The sequence below is a fragment of the Myotis lucifugus genome, unplaced genomic scaffold, assembly GCF_000147115.1.
Source record: "Myotis lucifugus unplaced genomic scaffold, Myoluc2.0 scaffold_179, whole genome shotgun sequence".
NCBI lineage: Eukaryota > Metazoa > Chordata > Mammalia > Chiroptera > Vespertilionidae > Myotis > Myotis lucifugus.
Window position 1 is genome coordinate 842,875 of NW_005871227.1, and position 20,263 is coordinate 863,137.

Consider the following 20,263-nt stretch of genomic DNA (forward strand, 5'->3'; position numbering starts at 1 on the left):
AATGGTTCTGTGTCTTAGTTCAGCCGGGCACCAATCTGACCCATGTTTGTCTCGGAAATTGATATTAAATGAAAGGAAGAGCTATGTGAAGTCCACCCCTTCTCTCATTTTTCTAAGAGTCACCATAAATACTCATTTTATTTTTTTATCGCTTCTCTAAAGTATTATAAATAAGAATGTATGGAAGGCATATATTTTGCATATGTATTATTACACACTCAAACACACATACACGACTATTATTTCTGTTCTTGTTCAAAATATCCTTTTTATGAAAATGTAGCATTTCAGGAGCTATATTTTACCTCTGGGTTTCTGGAAAGGAAAGTGAGAGGAAGATGTCCAGCCGTGCAATTGCGAAGATGAGTCTGTGCCCTATGAGTCATGATAGTAGGTAGAAAAAAATGATACCAGGTCCCTGGCCAGGAGGATGCAATCAAGAACTCTTTCAATCATGTCCTTCTGGTCACAAGGTGAAGGCCACTGATTTTTAAGGACATGTACTTTGTTCTTTGCTTCTAATTGAGAAAATGTGTCTACAGTGAGTATAAAGCATTCTCATTATCAGAACTTCCATCTCAGCCCTTGAGGAAGGTGGTTCCACTGTTGACCTCTTGGGTTTGTTTCATCAGCATGCTTTCTAGTGGCTGATTATGGTGAACAAAGTGATCCACAAGGGCAAAGAGTCTTTGCAAAAGACTTAAATATATCTAGCCAGGTACTCATTGGGTATTTGCACTTATATCCCCAACCCATGATCAGTCAGAAGCAATTGCCATACCTTCCCATTTTGGACACCTCCAAAAACCCAGAGATACTTTTTTTTTATGTGGAACTAAAATATATCCCCAATAACTAATAGAACTTTTAGTGCCCAGAAATCACACACACACACACACACACACACACACACACACACACACACACACAAACATTCTTCTTCTTCTTTCACATGGCACCAGATGCCCAACATCAGCCTTACAGCCTTGGCCTAAAATCTGCCTCTGTTCTTTCATCTATTCCTCATATGACAGGATGTGGGATTCCCTGGACAACGTGATCTCTTCTGTCTGACATACCCACGAGACTTTTAAATGTGGTGCTCAAATGTACCTTCTTCCCCACCTAACGTGAAAACCAAGCCACGTCATTCTCCTGCTTAAAAACCTGAAGTGTTTGTACGTCACTTTCAGGTTAAAAGGAAGCTCTTGACTCTGTCACAAAAATGCCCACGATGAGCTCTCAGCAAGTCTCTCCGCCTCATTCAGGTCGTGCCCAACTATCGCAGCCCTGCAGACAAACTTGGTTTCCTTTTCTCTCCAGGCCTCTGCACAGGCTGCGCAAGCTCCTACATTTTCATGTGGACAAGCCTGTAAGACTCGGCTAAAGAGTTTCTCCTCAAACAAGTCTTGAGTAAGGGTGAGTTAGGGGCTGTCCAGCTTGATCCAGCAGAGCTGTGCAATAAATGCACATTTGGCATTTATCCACAGACATGCATTGGGAAGCTTCTTTACCTGTCTCCCTCCCCAGTGTGCATGGCTCGACCATGGTACTGTCCCTTCATCTCATGTTCCTATCTTCTGTATCCTTCCTGATAGAGTAGAATCTTAAGTTAAATGAACAACTTAAATGAGCACAATCAAAGCAGCTGTGGACTGACCAGGGCTACACACACAGAAAGACTTCAATGGACTAAAGACTGTGTAACCACTTACATCTTGACATGGTTCTCCTGTTAACTGACAATCACAATTTACTACCCCAGCTCATCTATCAGGTGGGACAGGGGGAAGTCTCTAAGAATTGCTTAAGTCACCCAAAAAAGGTCACTTTTATTAGCAGTTTCTTCTCAGAGAGAGGATATGGCTCAGCTCAATGACTGGAGACTTAAGCTAATCTCCACCTTTGAGCTCACTCACATTCCTGATCCTTCCTCCTATGAAAAAATATGGAAAATCATGCCTATAACTGAAAAAAATAAAGCTACATTAATTTAATTTTCTTTTTCTTTTTCCCTGAACATGTCAGGTTGATCCTAATAACCAAGATTTTAAACAGTTCGGAATATACCCAACATTTTCTAGTCCCACCCTGCTTCCTACATAATAACTCCTTGGAATTCAGAACAACTTCCTAAACGGGTCCATTCCTAATTCCAAATCAACTGGTGTTGGAGTGTGTTAAAAAATGTAAGATACCACCCAGCCAGAATAGCTCAGTTTGAGCATCAACCTATTAACCAGGCGGTCATGGTTTGATTCCAGGGCAGGGTACATGCCCAGGTTTTGGGCTCAATCCCCAGTGTAGAGTGTGCAGGAGGCAGCTGATCAATGATACTCTCCCTAATTGATGTTTCTATCTCCCTTCCTCTCTGAAATCAATACAAATATTTTTTTAAAAATGTAAGATACCTATATTTTAATTGGACTCGTGTGGGAGTTGGGTATGGATAATTTTTAAAGCTCATAGATAATTCCAGAATTGAGAAGTTAGAACTCTGGTCTCAGCTCAAATCTATCTTTTGCTAGTACTATAAAGAGTAATTTTTTTAATGTAGCATTATATAAACATGATCTTGGCTTTTATTAAACTCTTTGATACTTATGTCTGTCAATTGGTACTAGCTCTGCCCTTCATTTAAAGTCACCAGGAAGCATTAGGGAATAGTAATAATGAATAATAACAGGAAGAAGAACCAATATTTATGGAGGTTCTTATCTAAGCACTTTATAAGTAATAATCCACTTAGTTCTTGAAACAAACCTATCACCTTAACTGCTATTATTACCTCCTGTTTATATTTTACAGATGAGGAAACAGAGGCTCAGAAAAGTTGAGCAATTTTCCTAAGATCACAGAGTCAGTAACAGACTGTGTTCTGTGGAAACCAGTGATTCAGATGGAAACCTGTTCAAAATGATGTAATAAGCATTCACAGCAGAGGGCAATGTAAGGGAGGGAGGGCTTAATATATGGACTCTGGTACTGACACACCTGATTCAAGCACTGTCTACTGCTTACTGGCTGTGTGGCCTTATATAAAACACTGAAACTCTTCGACCTTCAGTGCCCTTTTGCTTACACAGGGATTAAATAGTTTCAACTTCACAGTAAGCATACAAGTCCCAAAATAGCTAAATAACTTAGCAATAGAAACTCACAGTCAAGTGGCAGAAGAAGTAAAACCTCGATAACATGATTTATAGATTCATTTCCAATTTAGCATCTGGAAGCCAGATTTGAAAGACCTTAAATACCTAGGGAAGGAACTGACATTCTCTCATCATGTGAGCTGTGATCCAGGACACAGAACCCACAGGCTCTCTGTAGGGGCTCCACCCAGGTGTTTAAGACAGCAAATGAGTTAACTGAAAACTCAGTGGGGAAACCTCATTTGTTAGTACATTTTTCTGAAAGTACATGGAGTCTGAGAGTGACCCATCAATCTTCAGATTCCGTCATGAGAATCTGCAGGAGAGGAGGCCAAGAATGCCCCCAGGGCCAGAGAGGTGTTGCTGCCTGCTCCACACTGCATGCTACTATGTGAGCAGATGAGGCATCACCAAAACCACAAGGAAACCCTGCATTCTCATCTCTGAGCTTTCTAACTGACCTGCTTTCTGCATAGTAAGTCCTTGGTCTTCATTATGGCCTGGAAATTAATGAGCCACACATAGCACAAGGAGGCTTATAAAAGGGGGTCCTAGGGTTTATCTGTAACCCCATATAGAGCTCTGTTCACCTGCAGGGCAGCACCAGCTTTGAAACTATAGTTTGTGGGAAAACAGTGATTTAATATGCAGGCAAAACTCAATTATCTCATTTTATTAAGTACATGGCATTTCCCATCAGTCTGATGGAGATAACTTGACAATATGCATACGCATAGAACTTGGTCTTATTAAAAATAAACTGAAATTCTATCTCTGTTTATTATAGAAAAAAGTGTTGCTTTTCATTGAGGCAATCTGTCATTGGTTTTTCTTTTTTTTTAAAATATATTTTATTGATTTTTTACAGAGAGGAAGGGAGAGAGATAGAGAGTTAGAAACATCGATGAGAGAGGAACATCAACCAGCTGCCTCCTGCACATCTCCCACTGGGGATGTGCCCGCAACCCAGGTACATGCCCTTGACCGGAATCGAACCTGGGACCCTTCAGTCCGCAGGCCGACGCTCTATCCACTGAGCCAAACCGGTTTCGGCTGGTTTTTCTAATGGTGTTTTCTATATATACAATTCAAGATCTAAATCCTATATAATAAAAGCCTAATATGCAAATCAACCGAATGGCAGAACGACTGGTGGCTATGACGCACACTGATGACCAGGGGGCATATGCTCAATGCAGGAGCTGCCCCCATCCTGCAGGCCCCAGGCCAGCCAAGGTGGGTGCCAGCAGGGGCCCCGCCAGTTGCCCCACAGATTGGCCCTGATTGCCAGCCAGGCCTAGGGACCCTACCTGTGCATGAATTTCGTGCACCAGGCCTCTAGTTTTAAAATAATATTCACCTTACAAAGATTTCACACATCCATCCATAGCTGATGCAATTGGTTCTTGGACGTATTACCAGCACTGTCACATAGGCTGCTTCCATTGTCACAAGAATTCCATAAGATAGCATCATAATCTTCATTTTCAGATAAATTAACCAAGTAGGAAAGGGAGAATAAGTTGCCTAAGATTGCACAGCTAAATTTTTCTGTTAACCATTAGATTAACATTGGCTTTGACATATTTGCCTTGCTGTCAATATGAAATATGAACTATCTCTTTAACATGTGTTTCCTGGGTAGACATTGTCAATAAAGTGGACATGGTTTTCTTAGGCTGTCTGAGTGTTAAACATTCTGGCAATGTTCAGAAGTGACCTGGGTAAGCATTTCATTGGGAAGGAGCAACATTTTTAGAATTGATCATTGAGGAAGTGATGAAGCCAGAATTCTTATACCTCTGTTTAGGTCCTAGTGGGAATATGTTATTGCCATGAGAGCCTGGCTTAAACCCAGTCTTCTTTCTATATTAAATAAAGGTAACAATTCCTGTCTTCCATATCCCAAAGGTATGGTGGAGACTAGTTGAAATACTGTTTTTTTTCTTTGTTTGTTTTGTTTTGTTTTGTTTTTGAGTTGTGGTCTGTGAGGTTCTGAAATTTCAGGAGAGAACTGGAGAGTGGTCAGTGCCCTGCCCACAATGGTCCTGCTCCAGACAGCAGAGCTACTCTCCCATTTTACATTGTGGTGTTTGAAGGCTTGAAAAAAGGCACTCCTAAAAAGAATACAGGTATTAAAACAATTGAGATGATGCATGCAAAAGCACACTTTATGGTATATGATAAGGGATTTTTATTACTTCCCATGTATTATCATAATAAAACAAGTCATATTTTTATTCATAGGGAAGTATGAAAGTGGTAGAAAAATACTTGCTTTGAGATAAGATAGACCAGTGCTTGACTTCCATATTAGTCAGGATGCTGCAGAGAAATAGAATGATTAGGATGGAGATATCTAGAGCTAGATCTTTTTTTTTTATTGTAAAGAGTTGGCTCCCATGACTATGGAGGCTGAGAAGGCTCAAGCTTGCTGGAGACCCAGAGAGTCAGCACTGCAGTTCCAGTTCCAGTCAGAAGGCAGGAAAGAACCAGTGTCCCAGCTCAAAGCAGTCAGGCAGGGGGAATATTTTTTCTTTCTTGTAGGATGTTCAGCTTTTCTGCTCTATGCAGGACCTACACTGTCTGGATAAGGCTCCCCCATATAAGGGAACACTACCTACTTTACTCAGTCTATTAAATGTTACACTTATGTGGGATGGATGAAGAGAAAGGTTCTGCTCTGGAAGAAAAATGAAGCAGGTTTTCAGGAGGAGCATAGGAAACATATGGGGAGAGACTGCAGCTGTCCTTCCTGTTTATAATTCCAACCCCTTCTGGAAAGTCTTAGTTTACCTGAAAAAGGCATGAATACTTAGAATAAATTTACACTTTTTTGTGGATTAGTATAGTAGGTATAAAAATGACTCTCAAAGTTTTCTATGCCCCAATCCCTAAAATCTCTGAATATGTGATTTTGTAGATGTGATTAAGGTTTAGGATCTTGAGACAAGGAGATTATGAGGTGATTACCCTGATCTATCTGGGTTTGGTCAAATCTGATTACATGAATCATTAAAAAAACAAACAAACAAACAGCAACTTTTTAGAACTTTTAACAACATTTGGTTAAAAAGAGTTGCAATTACAAATAATGGAGAAAATGAGGCCTGGTAGGGTAGCTTAGTTGGTTAGAGTGTCATCCTGATACACCAAGGTTGTGGGTTTGATCCTCTGTCCAGGCACATACAAGAATCAACCAATGAATGCAATGGATACATAACTAAGTGGAACCCAATATGAAGTCTCTCTCTCTCTCTCTCAGGAAAAATCAATTAAAAAAATAAAGGAGAAGATGAAATGTTAGGACTCCACTTACCATTGTAGGCTTTACAGAAAGAGGAAAGGGGCCATGAGCCAAAAAACTTGGACAGTCTCTGGAATCTGTAAAAAGGTAAATAACAAGTCTCCTAAAGCCTCTCAGAAAACGACAGCCCTGGTGACACCTTGATTTTAGCCCAGCAAGACCTGTGTCCGATTTCATATATCTAAAAGTATAAAATATTAAATTAGGATGGTTCACACCGCTATGGTAGTGGTGATTTGTTACAGCAGCAATCGAAAACTAATACAGTTGGCTTATATTTATTTCTGCTCTGTGAAAAAGGAGTCAACAGAACAAGTATTTAGTTTAGGCTCCAGTAGCCAAAGTATCCTCTTTGTCACTGCAGTGAAAGATGACCTTCTAGTCAGGGATATAGTTCTTAGAGTGAAGAGAATACCTGCTTTCAAGAGGAATCCATATTTTCACTGGGAAGCAATGATGGTGGGGCAGGCGGGTTTCCTAAAAGGGTTCACCAGAGATGTACTATGTGAACCCCAGAACTTGGGACTCTGGTGAGCCATTCACTTCCATGATGGTGCTATGTTATATGGCATAGTGGACTTCAGTTATGAATATCTCGGGGTGGGGGGGTGTCTATTGCATAGGTCCTTATAAATATAGAGTTTTATCTGGATGGTGCCCGAGGAGAAACCAGAGAAAGTCAAATTGACATGACACCTTGTTCTCAGTTGAAGGTAGAAGAGGTCACATGAAAAGGATTTTGGTTGGATGCTAACAGCAGTAAGAGGCTGAAGCCCAGTGGGGCAGACCTCTTGACTTTAGCCAAAACATTCATTCAAACAATTCAGCTGAGACACATGGACTTCTGACTTATGAAATACCAGATAATAATATATGTATGTTGCTTTGATCCAGAATGTTTGCTGTAATTTGTGATGTAGACGCAGGAAAATAATACAGATAACTTAAAAGTTGTTCCTTAAAGACTAGTTATTTACCCATGCTTTCCAGTTTTGCTTCGGGTTCTTACATATTAATTGTAGAAGTCATTAAGAGCTTATAAATGTTCAATTTCTTCTTCTGAGCACATGGTATAATGACATTTCCCTACACACTCTGAAATTCGGTGTGGGTGGTGGCTTATCCTGGACATTTTGATGTGTGTAGAAGTGATTTGCATCAATATCGAGCAGAGCTTGATAAGACACATCTGCTCCTTGTCCCGCTCATACAAGGACAAGTGGAGATTGGGCCTCCATGATTCTGGGTCCTTGAGTGGCTATGACAAGTAGACTTTCACCACATCCCTCCACTGACTCATAATGGACATAAAACATGGGCACAATATACTTTTAAAATGTTAATCTGCCGAGATTTTTGAGGACTATTGTTACTCATCAAAATCTAACCTTTCCTTGTTGAAACAGCACATATATGACCTCGGGCAAGTCCCTTAATTCTGTTCATCTACTTTTTTGCTTCTTCTTCCTCCTCCTCTTCCCCTTCTTCTTCTTCACTACAATCATTATCATCATTTATTTTATGAAAAATAAACAATAATACTACTAGAAGCTACTTTTGTTTAGCAGTGACTATGTCCTCAGTAAAGGGTAAATATGTTATATTAATCTCACATAGTAGAATCATTCTGGGTTCTAAAGCCAGTTTGCCCTAGCAAAAAACTTTGATATTTTGATTAGAATTCTTTCTTCTTTGCCTCAGTTTTTCTGTTATAGAGATAACAGCCCTGTTTTATAAGGTTGTGTGAGGACAAATATATATTAATACACGCAAAATACTTAGAACACTAGCTGACAAATAATAATCCTCTGGTAAAAACAGTCACAATTAGTATGGTTTAATATAATTTAGACAACACTATAAGGTAAGTATTAGTATCTCTATTCTGCAGACATAGACACTGAAATTAAAAAAGCTTAATGTTTTGCCCAAATTTACACTAGTTATTCTGATTTCAAAGTCCATGCTCACAAAAATTTTCTCATTGGTTCTACATGCCTCTACTTTCAACAACTGATGAATTCCTTCCTTCTCTCATACTTTCACCAAGCCTTGTCTTTGTGTCAGGATGAAATACCCTAAGTTCTTGCACTAATTTATTATATGACAAATCCTCAGAACAATTGCCTCCTTAGTTTGTCAACTCTTAATAAAGTCTGTGTTGTTCGCAAATGTAATTATTAAGTATAACTAGATGGACTCTGGACTATGTATTTTATTAACAATATAGGAGAATTTAAAACTACTGCTTTATTATTTTTTCCTCCAGAAATGGGGGCATATATACAAGCTTGTTAGAATAATTAAAAAGGTATGATAAAGACATTGGGAGCCCTGAGGTCCAACCTCAGCTCTGTCACTCACTGGTGGTGTAACTGTGAATAAGCCAATTTACTTCTCCATTTGCTCATTCACCAAAAGAGGATATTCAATTAGTGGAATATGTCTTAAATCCTCTGAGACAAAAATAAGTCCTATGCTTATGGGAAGCCTCATGTTAGCTCCTGTGTGAAGGTGGCTCATGAGAACCTAACAGGGGAAGATGCTCAGTGTTTTGCTGTGCTGGAATCAATTGCACCAGAAGGAAGAGGACATGTAAACAAGGGCCTACCCTGCTTACTTTCCTAACAAAATATCCCAAAGTGGGAGAATTCAGAGGCTTGAGCCCGGTTGGCAATCAATAAAACATGAATGCATTTTTCCAAATTCATTTTCCTCATCCCCTTCAGGTTCCCTGTAATGAGGAGATAATGAGCTATAGACATAGCCAGAGGTGCCTGGGAGCTGCTTCTAACATCCACTTTGTTAGAAGAACTTTTGCAGCTGAAAGGCAAAACATTTTCAGGGGACATTCTGCCAGCTGTGTCATATCCTAAGCTTAATGTCATGGTATTTTCTCAAGAATGTGAAGGTACCTGCAAGGATCCCTCTACTGGACACTACTCAGTTAGTTATTATTGGGGAAAATTTGTCTTTGCTTCATTGATTATCCTATCCAATAAAGACGGAATATGCAAATTGATCATCGCTTCATGACAAAGATGGTGGCGCCCACAGCCAATAAGGAGGGAATATGCAAATTGACACAACAAAGATGGCGGCGGCCGGGCCAGGATGCTTGCATCATTGCCATGGCAACGACGCAGGTGTTCTGCCCCACTCTGGCTGCTCCAGGCTTCTGGGCAGCGTGAAGGCAGAAGGCGACTCCAGACCGGAGCGAAGGTGGAAAGGCAGCTCCTGCCGGAGCAAAGGCAGTGCCGGAAGCCAGGGGAAGGAAGGCCTTTTCTTGCACGAATCTTTGTGCATCGGGCCTCTAGTTTTTTAATCAAATCATGAGAAAATATTTTTAGTAGAGAAGCACAGAATTTCGGCTTTCAAAAGTAAAGCCTCCTGAAGTCACTATTTTATCTCAGGTGTATTCCTGACATTATTTTCTTGCCTCTTTCACTGGCTTTTGGGACACAGTTTTCCTTCCCCTTTCCTTAGTATTTCCAACAACCACAGTATCTTTGACATCTTATATATACAGACTGTGGGTGATAAAGGTCCGCAACTCCCTGCTTATTTTAAAACAAACCTATAAATCTAGGGTGGTAACATATTTCATCTCTTTTCTTAACTCTAATCAACTATGACTGTCTTAGGGGGAAAAAAAGTTATGAAAAAAATGCCAAAGCAGTCATGGTATACCGTGTTCATGGATATGAAGAATTAACATTATTATAATGTCCATACTACCCAAAGCAATCTATAGATTTAACGTAGTTCCTATGAAGATTTCAGTAGCACATTTCACAAAACTAGAATATTCCAAAAATTTATATCAAAACAAAACAAAACAAAAAACCCAAATAGCAACAGAAATCTTGAGAAGGAAGAACAAAGTTGGAGGAATCATGCTACCTGATATAAAACTATACTACTAATCAAAACTGCATGGTACTGGCAAAAAAATAGACCTATAGTTAAATGGAACAGAGTAGAGTGCCTGATTTTGCTCAACAGAATAAGGTTCCAGATCTACCTCTCTTCTGTGTCTTTGTCTTTATTTTTTAAATCTTTACTGTTGAAAATATTATATTGTCCCTCTTTTCCCCTCATTGACCTCTTCTAGCCTGCCCCTGCCCCCCACCCTAGGCCTTTGCCACCCTACTGTCTGTGTCCCCAGGTTATGCATATATATGCATACAAGTTCATAGGTTGATCCCTTCCCACTCACCCACCCTCCCTTGCCTTCCCTCTGAGGTTTGACAGTCTGTTCCATGCTTCTATGTCTCTGGATCTATTTTTGTTCATCAGTTCATTTCGTTCATTAGATTCCACATATGAGTGAGATCATGTGATACTTATCTTTCTCTGACTGGCCTCCGAAGGCCAAGAGGCATATGAAAAAATGCTCAAAGTCACTCAAATGTGTATTTGTCTTTAAACCTGAGTTCAGGTTTATTCAAAGGGGCTGGGTGTTCTTTCCCCTTGGCTACGTGGACCCCAGCACTTTTCCTTTTGGGAGACCCTGACCTGCTGACACCGGCCTTCTTAGGGAGGATCCCTTCACGGAGAGTGGGGCCACCTGCTGTGCACATGTGCTGTGGTTGCCCACTAGATTTCACTATTTAGATTTGAACAAAACAAGCTCTGTTTTCGCACAGAACACACATGGACTCAAATTTCATGATATTTTAGCAGATGGAAGAACTTGGTTTTCCAACTGCACACTCTAGAAGAAATTTGCCCAAACACAAGTACTTTCATACCCAGATTCAACACTGATACCTTGGTTCAGATTTATTTTTAATCATTTAACCTCACCTGTTTTATTTTTTAAAATATGTCTTAAAAAATCTTCACCCAAGGGTATGTTTATTGATTTGAGAGAGGAAGTGTGTATGTGGAGGGAGGGAGGGAGGGAGGGAGGGAGGGAGGGAGGGAGGGGGAGAGAGAGAGAGAGAGAGAGAGAGAGAGAGAGAGAGAGAGAGAGAGAAAAGAAAGAAAGAAGGAAGGAAGGAAGGAAGGAAGGAAGGAAGGAAGGAAGGAAGGAAGGAAGGAAGGAAGAAAGAAACATCTATCAGTTGCCTCCCATACACTCCCCAACTGGAGATGGAACCTGCAACCTAGGTATGTTTCCTGACCTGGAATCCAATCAGAAACCTCTTTGGTGTAGGGACAATGCTCCGACCAAATAAGCCACCCAGCCAGGGCTCACTTGTTCTATTTTTTAATTGTATGTAATCTCTCCTTTTTCCCCAAACATGTTCTCAAAGTCACAGAATAAGAACTTAATTAAGGAAGCTTTCTCCTACCTTGAGTTTCCTAAAGCATTTTATCTATACCTCTTCTCAAGACAAGGATCCATTCTCTGGTGTGTTATGTGTTCGCTGCATGGCTGATAATTCAAGCTTTCTAAATGATTAGTATCATTTGGTTATCTTTTAAACATACCTTTTAGTCCTTGGAGTTTCGGATTCAATGGGTTTGTGGTTGGGGCTTGGGAAATAGTATTTTAACAAGCACTCAAGGATATTCCTGAAACATTGGTACATTTTCCCTATGGATTTTAATTTGCATGTGATTTGTGTCTTCACTAGAACAGGCAAGGTAGTTTGTGCATAGTGGAAAAACTAATGTTGACTTAGTGCATTCTTAGGCTCAGTGGGGATTTTCTGGAGTAAAATAATAATAACCACAATGTTAGTTATGATTCAGTACATACCTGCTGTATATTCCACTCTTAATTTGTATTGTATTTATTGTATTTCATTCTTCAGGCACATCACTAAATCTAAGTAACACACTATTTCAGAATGTGGATCTCCAGGTTACACATGAAAATGAGGCTTTAGTTGGGCGTTGTAAGTGCTTCAGTATGCACAGTTAAAAAGTCACCAAATCCATCTTTATATCCAGGTGTGTCTGACAGCCAAACTCCGTGATTTGGGAGGTGGATTGGGCATATATACCCACCCACTGCTGCTTGCCCTCCTTAACATTCTCCTTGAACGAGCTACAAGGTCCTTAACTTCTCACTGGCATAAATGTCTTTGATGCTCCCAGTTTAAAAATTGCAATACACACATAAATAATTCAAGCAAACAACTTGATATAGCAGAGTGCATTAGAGCTAAAATAACCCTCCCCTTTTCCACTAGTTTAGAAAACCATCATCATTTTCTAGAAATACTCTCTGGGTTTCGTGTGGTGCATGGTACATTGAATTTGTTAGCATTTTGCCAGCTCTGCCATTCAAAAGAAAAAAATTCACTCTGGAATTGCTGCAAAATCAGCGTAAATGCAGATTTAATTGGCTTTGCCTCACAAATAACCTTCTTCATGCCAGCTTTATTGCAATGGTTGGAGAAGAGCCTATCTTTTTCATCAATGTACTGGTTGTTCCTGTTAACAACATTCCTAGTCAAAACCTAAGAGGAAATTTACTTACAGGCTAAGGCCTGGCTGGGTTGTTTTTAAACTGAATTGTTTCATCTGCCAAAGGCTTATCTTGATAAATAGATGGATGGAAAGATTGATAGAGCAATCTGCTTTTATCTCAGAACAACTCCTTCTCTCCCTTTGATCGTTCCTTCCAATCACACTGCCATCTCTGCGGACCTCAAACACCCTAAGTCCTTTTCCACCTCTGGCCTTCACTCCCACTATTGCCTGTTTCAGGAGACCCCTGTCCTCTCCTGTTCATGTGGGTGACTTCCTCTTACCCTTTATATCTCCCTAAATGTCATCTGCCTAAATGTCACCTATGTAAGAAGAGCATTCTTGGGATTCTAAAACCTCTTTTAAACCTCTTCTTCGCATTTGTTTCATTTGCTATAAGCAGGGGCAGTAAATAAAACAGGGCACTGTCAGGTATAGTCTGCTGACCCCCCTGCTTCATAATCCTGATTAGAATGTATAGTTGGAACATTCATTTTGTTTTATACTGGTTTATCATCAGGATGCTCATTAGAATAAAGGCTTCACAAGGACAGGAGTCATAGTTAACTTGTTTGTCACTGTAAGATAATTAATTGAAAGAATGAGTTAATTCAAAGTTTAGTTTGGTTTAAATATGTAGCTTCATAATTCTCCATATCCTGCCAACTAGGTCCTACATCCTTATTATACACTCCCACAGATTCCTGACCTCATGGCATGTTTAGTTTCAACACTCATTAATTACCCCCTTTACTATCCTTGGACAAGAGCTGTAGATTAGTCATCCATTCACTCTCTCATTTAGTATTCCATGCACAATAAATAATAAGCTGGATACTGTGCTAGACACCAGGCCACTCCCTCGTAGAGTATGAAATCTGGTGTTGTTTCAAAGTGGGTTTTCACTCTATGTGTTTTGTATACTGTATGACTTTAATATGATTTCCTTTAAGTCCCTGCTGTTGGATGCTTCCCAATTTAATTGAGTGACCACACTGATGCTCTCTCAACTCATCCCTCCCTTCTCCATGTCATTTCCTCCTCTAGGACACACCTTTCATGTCTTCCCCTCAGCATCTATCTCTTCGGGTCATAGTGGCTTCTCTAGGGGCCTGTCTCTTTCACTTGACATTGACATTCAGTGAACCAAAATGGCTTGTCTGACGTTCTTCTTTGTATTGCCAGGACCAAGAACAATGCCTGGGTTACAGAAAGTGCCAAATACATGTTTGATGGATGAGTTGGTTCTGAGATCTTACCAAGAGATTTAGGTAGTGCTAAGAATTTGTAGGCTGAATTCAGAAGAATTTGATTACAGTACTAAAAAAAAAATTCTGTTTAGAGTAGTATCAAATATGCTTTTCTAAGAGTCAAATATTTGTGAGTTAAAATCCCAATACAGTAGTCCTTGGGTTACATGGGAGATCTGTTCCTATGGTGTGACGTAACGCGATTTTCACCATAAGTCAGAACCCACCTACATAAGCACTTACGTCACTCACATGGAGCACATACATAGCAGTAATGAAGTGAAACCGGAAAAAAAAAATTGAAAGAAAGATAACAATTCCTGACCTTTACTTGTGGTAAATAATAAAAACATAAAGCACATATGTACATATGTCAAAATGACAGAACCTTTTTTTTTTTTTAATAGAGATGGTGACATAACCACGAAATGACCCGAGGACTGTCTGTATATTGATCAATTGAGCATGTCATTCTTTAGTCATATAAACAGGTAAAATGAAATGGTATTTGAAATCCAGTATTTTGACTGGAGTAAAAAGTAAAAACTTGACCAAATGGAAAGTTGAGTAAGGGTAAAAGTATACAGTGATGCCTTCTGAGGGAATTGTCCATCTGCCTGGTGCCTTGTAATCTGCTACACAAATGGGTGCTGTTACTTTTATTTTACACACACTACATTATAGAACTATCTGCATAAGATCAAAATTTTCAGCAGATTTAATAATTTGCCTGTTTGAAAATTTTAGTTCTAAACATGCACAACTATAAAGCTTTTAAAAGTCAAAATGATTCTTTAGAAAGCCATATAGCAATGTTTATATATAATGGCGTCCAAATATTTGTGTTGCACAGGTGCCATTTTTATGAACAACTAGAGGCCCAGTGCGCAAATTTATGCACAGGTGGGGTCCCTCTGCCTGGCCAGTGATCAGAGCCAATCAGGGCCGTCGCCCAGTCCTGATAGGGCCGATCAGGGCTGGTGGCTGGGGAGGGACCTCGGGAGGGCTTGAGGGCATGTTAGGCCCTGTCTCCCCAGTTCAGACCTATTGGACCCCAGAAACAAGCTAACTTACTAGTTATAGTGTCTGCCCTCTGGTGGTCAGTGTGCGTCATAGCGACTGGTTCAGTGGTCGATTTGGTCATCTCAGCTTGGCATATGAAAGACTTTTGCAAGTGAAATTGTAGGGTTTCAGGGAAAGCACCGGTTGGTTTTTAAAGTCATAGAGGGTTTCAAATGTTAGGAGAGCCTTCTGAAATGCAAAACTTTCATGTATACTCACAGAATTGTCATGTATACTCACAGAATTGTCATGTGCACTCACTAAATTGTCACGTACACTCACAGAACTGTCATATACACACACTGAACTGTAGAAAAGAATTCCAAAAGTACAAATGCTGTGAAGCAAGTGGTAAGGTTGAAATTTTCCTAACTTTCCTTTATCTATTTTCACTTTTCCCAGAACATATGTTTCACAATAGTTTTATTAGCAAGTGGAGAAGTAGCACTGTCCAAAATCTGTGGTGTGATTAGCGTTGTTGAATGGCAGGTTTTGTGTTACTTATGTTTATTTTATGCCTTCCCAAACCATCTGCTTCCTTGGTCTATGTCTTATTCAGATAATGAGAAGCAGTGACAGTTGAGTTACATAATGCCACTACAGTTTCAATGGCTCCTGACACTTGGGGCTTGGGTTTCTATTTTTCTGAGTGACCTAGAAAAATATGGTTACTCTTTAGGACACAAAGCTTAGAAATAATTCATTCATTTGACTCAAACTTACTGAGTGTTTACTCTGTGCTTGGTACTGAACAAGCATACCTGTGGTTACTGAGATGTGTAACACATTATCTCTATCCACAACAGTCTAGTCAGTGTAAACAATGCTGTATGATAAGGGGTAAGGTAGAGTTAGGAGAACAGTGTGATGGCATCTGGAAGGTGAAAATATTCATTCTTAGAATGAACTGGGGTCTTGAAGCATTTAATTGCAAGCATAAGAATAAAAATAGCTGTCAGAGCCTGGCTGGTGTCTCTCAGTGGGCTCAATACCCGCGTGGGACATGCAGGAGACAGCTGATCAATGATTCTCTCTCATCATTGATGTTTCTATCTCTCTCCCTCTCCCTTCCTCTCTAATACCAATAAAAATATATTTTTTAAAAATAGCTTTCAGACTGCTGCAGACCAAATCACCTGCAGTGACCATGGTGTCACCCTGGTTCTCTCTCAGCTCATCCTGCCCTACTCCGTGTAATTTCATCCTCAGGATATCCATTCATGTCTGCACCGCAGCACCTCTCTCTTCGGGCCAGTGTCTCATTTTCCTCTATCCATACATACTCTCTTCATTTTTGTTTTCTCTGAACCTAACATGCATTTGCCTCTCCCATGTTAATAACAACAACACTCACAAGTCTTTCTGTTTAAGCCAGTATTCTAGTTGCTTCTGCCTCACCTCTTCCCTGTGTTCACTACTAGCTTCTTGAAAGCATGCTTGAAAACTTGATGTCTCTGCTTCCTTTCACACCAATTATCTCCATATGGCTTGTGTCTTTCAATACCCTCCCAGAACTCCTGAGTCTATTCCTCAGTGCAGACACTTCTCCCCTTGAGCTCCTTGAATTTCTAGTAGGGCATAGGACTAATTTGGGATGTGAGGGCCACACTGCTCTGGAAAGGGCACTTAGAGTGTCATGCCCATCTGGGCTGGGCAGGATTATAGAGGGATCAGGACTTTGTGATGACAATATTTTCAGTTCTGCCTTTCGTGTGCAATACATTTCTGACCACAAAAGCCCTCCTTGGAAAAAGTGGGAGAATTTGAGCTACTTGGATTCTATTATCCCCATTCACTTCCTGAGTCTTGTATTTGTCATATCATGCATTATCCTGGAGCACAAGCTATCCTTTTACATTTAAACTGTAACAGTACTTGTAACTCTAATAAAGAGAGCCCAAAATAGAACCAGTACACTGAAAATAACCTATACTAATTATAAACTACAGCTATAGATGAAAACACCAAAGAGAAAATAATGAACTCATTCTTTTCTATAAAACATAAAATACTGTTTATTTTGTTTGGCTTTCAAGAAAACCGGGGGCAAATAAAAGGAAAGTGACCATCGTGTATGCCTTCATGACCAGAACACTTGGTTTCATTTCTCTCCACAGTTTTGAATTTCTATTCTCAATGATACTTCCCCCAGTCCTATTTTCTTACTCTCATTTTGTTTTACATTCTTTTATTGCATGCCTTTTTGTTATAACTCACCTTATATCTTTGGGGGAATGTAAGACAATACTAACTAAATGCATGATAACTAACTATGACAGATTGACAGTTTTATTCTTCTAGATTAGAAAGGGATAGCGACTTCCTGCAGCATCCTCTGGGTAAGCATTTGTGAAGGAGATATCCTGGGGTGGGTGTGGTGCTCATATCATAAGAAGCATAAGAACACAGGATGAAAATAGCTGTGAGGTTGAAGTATTTGTGGCCATATTTTTAACAGAGCAGCTCTGATGGTAAAACTAAGCATAATGGGAAGAAAATCAATAGTTTTCATGCCATAATTTGTTCTCATTTATTTTCCTGCTAGGCTGTAAAAGCATGCCTATTTTTAGTTTGTTAAGTCACACTGAGGGATCTTCAACCACAACCCCTAAGAGGGCAGTATTGTGGAAACACCTTAGGGTTGTTGCCCTTCCGTGAACTCCAGTGGTCTCTCCCCATGGTAAGAAAATCAGCAACCTAATTCCAGAGGTCCATGGAATGAAAACTTTACTGGGCTTCATTTGGCAGAACTTAGCTAGAAATGGAAGGCCTATTTCACTCTCTGTTTCATGCTTATCTTTGAGAAGGCATGGAGATGGCTGCAAAAGTCCATATCCAACTGAAGTCCTGAATTAAAACCATGTACAGTTGCCTGGCACAGTAATTAATTTGAAATCAGTATTTATCCTTAGCTGCCTGCATATGCATTCAACTAGTCAGGAACTCAGATAAAGGAGCACTATTAGCACCACTAATTATTCCTCACAAATTCTACTGGCTGAACCTGAGCTTTTCATTTTAATAGGGTCACTGGTGACTGATATGTTTCCACAGGAAGTGGCCCCACAGACTGAATAAGAAGTCTCATGAGGAACAAGCACAGTGATTTTGCACATCCTATATAATAAAAGGCTAATATGCAAATTGTCCCCTCAACTGGGAGTTTGACCAGAAGGTGGGGCCAGCCAGGCAACTGTGCGCAGGCCCTCCCCCCGGCTGGCCCAGCCCAATTGGCTCTGATTGGGGCGGGCCGGCCGGATCCCACCCATGCACGAATTCGTGCACTGGGCCTCTAGTGTGAATAGAAAAGTGAAGATGAAAGTTCTTCTCAACATTAGAAGATCAACATAAAGAAAAGGAGGTGTTCCAGGGATGTGTTGCTTGTGATGCAGAAATGAGAAACAAATTACCAAATTATGAAAAAGCAGATTTCAAATCAATGAATGAGAATGATCTCTATGCAATGCGATAGGCGGACATTGAAATCGCCATCCCTGATGGGTGACCTCAAACCAGGGATGTCAGAGAATAATTCCCACCTCCATATCATAATTGCAGATATCAGTGAAACTGGGCCAGGGGTCAGCCCTGCTCCTGATGCCTAGAACATTCTCCCCTTGATTGTCCTGGAGGTTAGAATTATTTAATAACCCAAAAGGTCAAATATCACTTCTATCAAAAGGACGTCTTTGTTTCCTCAGACACAGAAGGAGTGATGCTGTTCTTTGTGTGGATAGTACTGCCGATAGCTGGGTTTTAATTGGCTCCATAATGTAAACTGAAACTAACGTTCAGCCTAATCCAGTGTCTCTCATTAAGGAATTATCTGAAGCCACAGTTTGGCAGAACATTCCACTTATTCAATGACAAGCTGGTAACAGAAAGAAAGGCTGGCTCCGGAGCTCGGGATCAGGCCACATTTTCTGTGCTTTTTGGCCACATCAGAAAAACCTCCACCCACCTTACAGTAACTAACTGTATTTTTTACAACATATCTAGACATTGTGATGTGTTGGGTACAGTTCTATGCATTTAAGTTAGAGACAATAGTGTCCGATCCTTTTCCCGAGGAACTTAATACACTTGAGGGAGGGTCCTACGGGCAAACACAAAATTTCTGCAGAAAATTGTTAAGTGCTGGAATTATAAGTGCAGAATAGGCAATGCCTTTTCCTCCCTGTATCTCAGTTATCCCTTCTGGAAACTGAGAGTATTGGTCCTTTAAGAATCCTTGCCAGGCCTGAAATGTGAGGAGGACTTCATCATCAGCTACCTGGGGCTACCCCTTGCCCTCTCCCGGAAAGGTGGGCTTCTCAAGACATCAAGAGAAATCCCACTGCTGCCTCCAGGCATGTGCTAGAACACCAACTCTCCACTGGCAACACCAACTCTCCACTGGCGTCACCAACGAACTGTGTGTGCACAGCGGTAAGCATCGCACCCCAACAGCTGACTTATGTCTGCCTTTTAAACAATTGCAACAGATGGCTGACACTTCAACAGAATGTATAATTAGTATTGCAACCTAGCACTTCATTCTTATTTGTTCCTTTTCCAAGGGGAGAAGCTGTGCCTTATGCCACTGGGTCTAATCTGTGAGTTTAATCAGAAGCAGTGCCATGAAAGTTCTAGGAAGAGATGAGCTGTGGGAGGATTCCTAATCTCAGCCCTTTGGGGACATTAAAAAAAAACCAGGAGGGGGTGGAGAGAGAAGTTTCGGTGCTTTTTAAAAACTCATGTGTCGTGCTTGCTTCGGCGGCACATACACTAAGGTTGGAACAGCACATGGAAAATGAGCATGGCCCCTGTGCAAGGATGACATGCAAATTCCTTAAGCGTTCCACACTTTTTGTCCACTGCAGCATTATTTACAGTAGCTGAGATCTAGAAACAGCTCAAGTGTCCATCAGTAAGATGAGTGGATAAAAAAGCTGGGGTTCATTACCACAATGGAATACTACACGGCTATAAAAAAGAAGGAAATCTTACCTTTTGTGACAATATGGATGGGCCTGGAGATTATTACGCTAAATGAAATATGCCAGCCAGAGAAAGACAGATGCCAT

General features: G+C 40.4%; 1 non-coding gene across 1 annotated transcript; it reads left to right on the forward strand.

Annotated features, from left to right (window-relative positions):
- The first annotated feature begins 19,940 nt into the window (after window positions 1-19,940).
- LOC111827527 lies at window positions 19,941-20,047 on the forward strand. The gene has a single exon (XR_002831133.1). It is a non-coding gene; the product is annotated as a U6 spliceosomal RNA (small nuclear RNA).
- The last annotated feature ends 216 nt before the right edge of the window (window positions 20,048-20,263 follow it).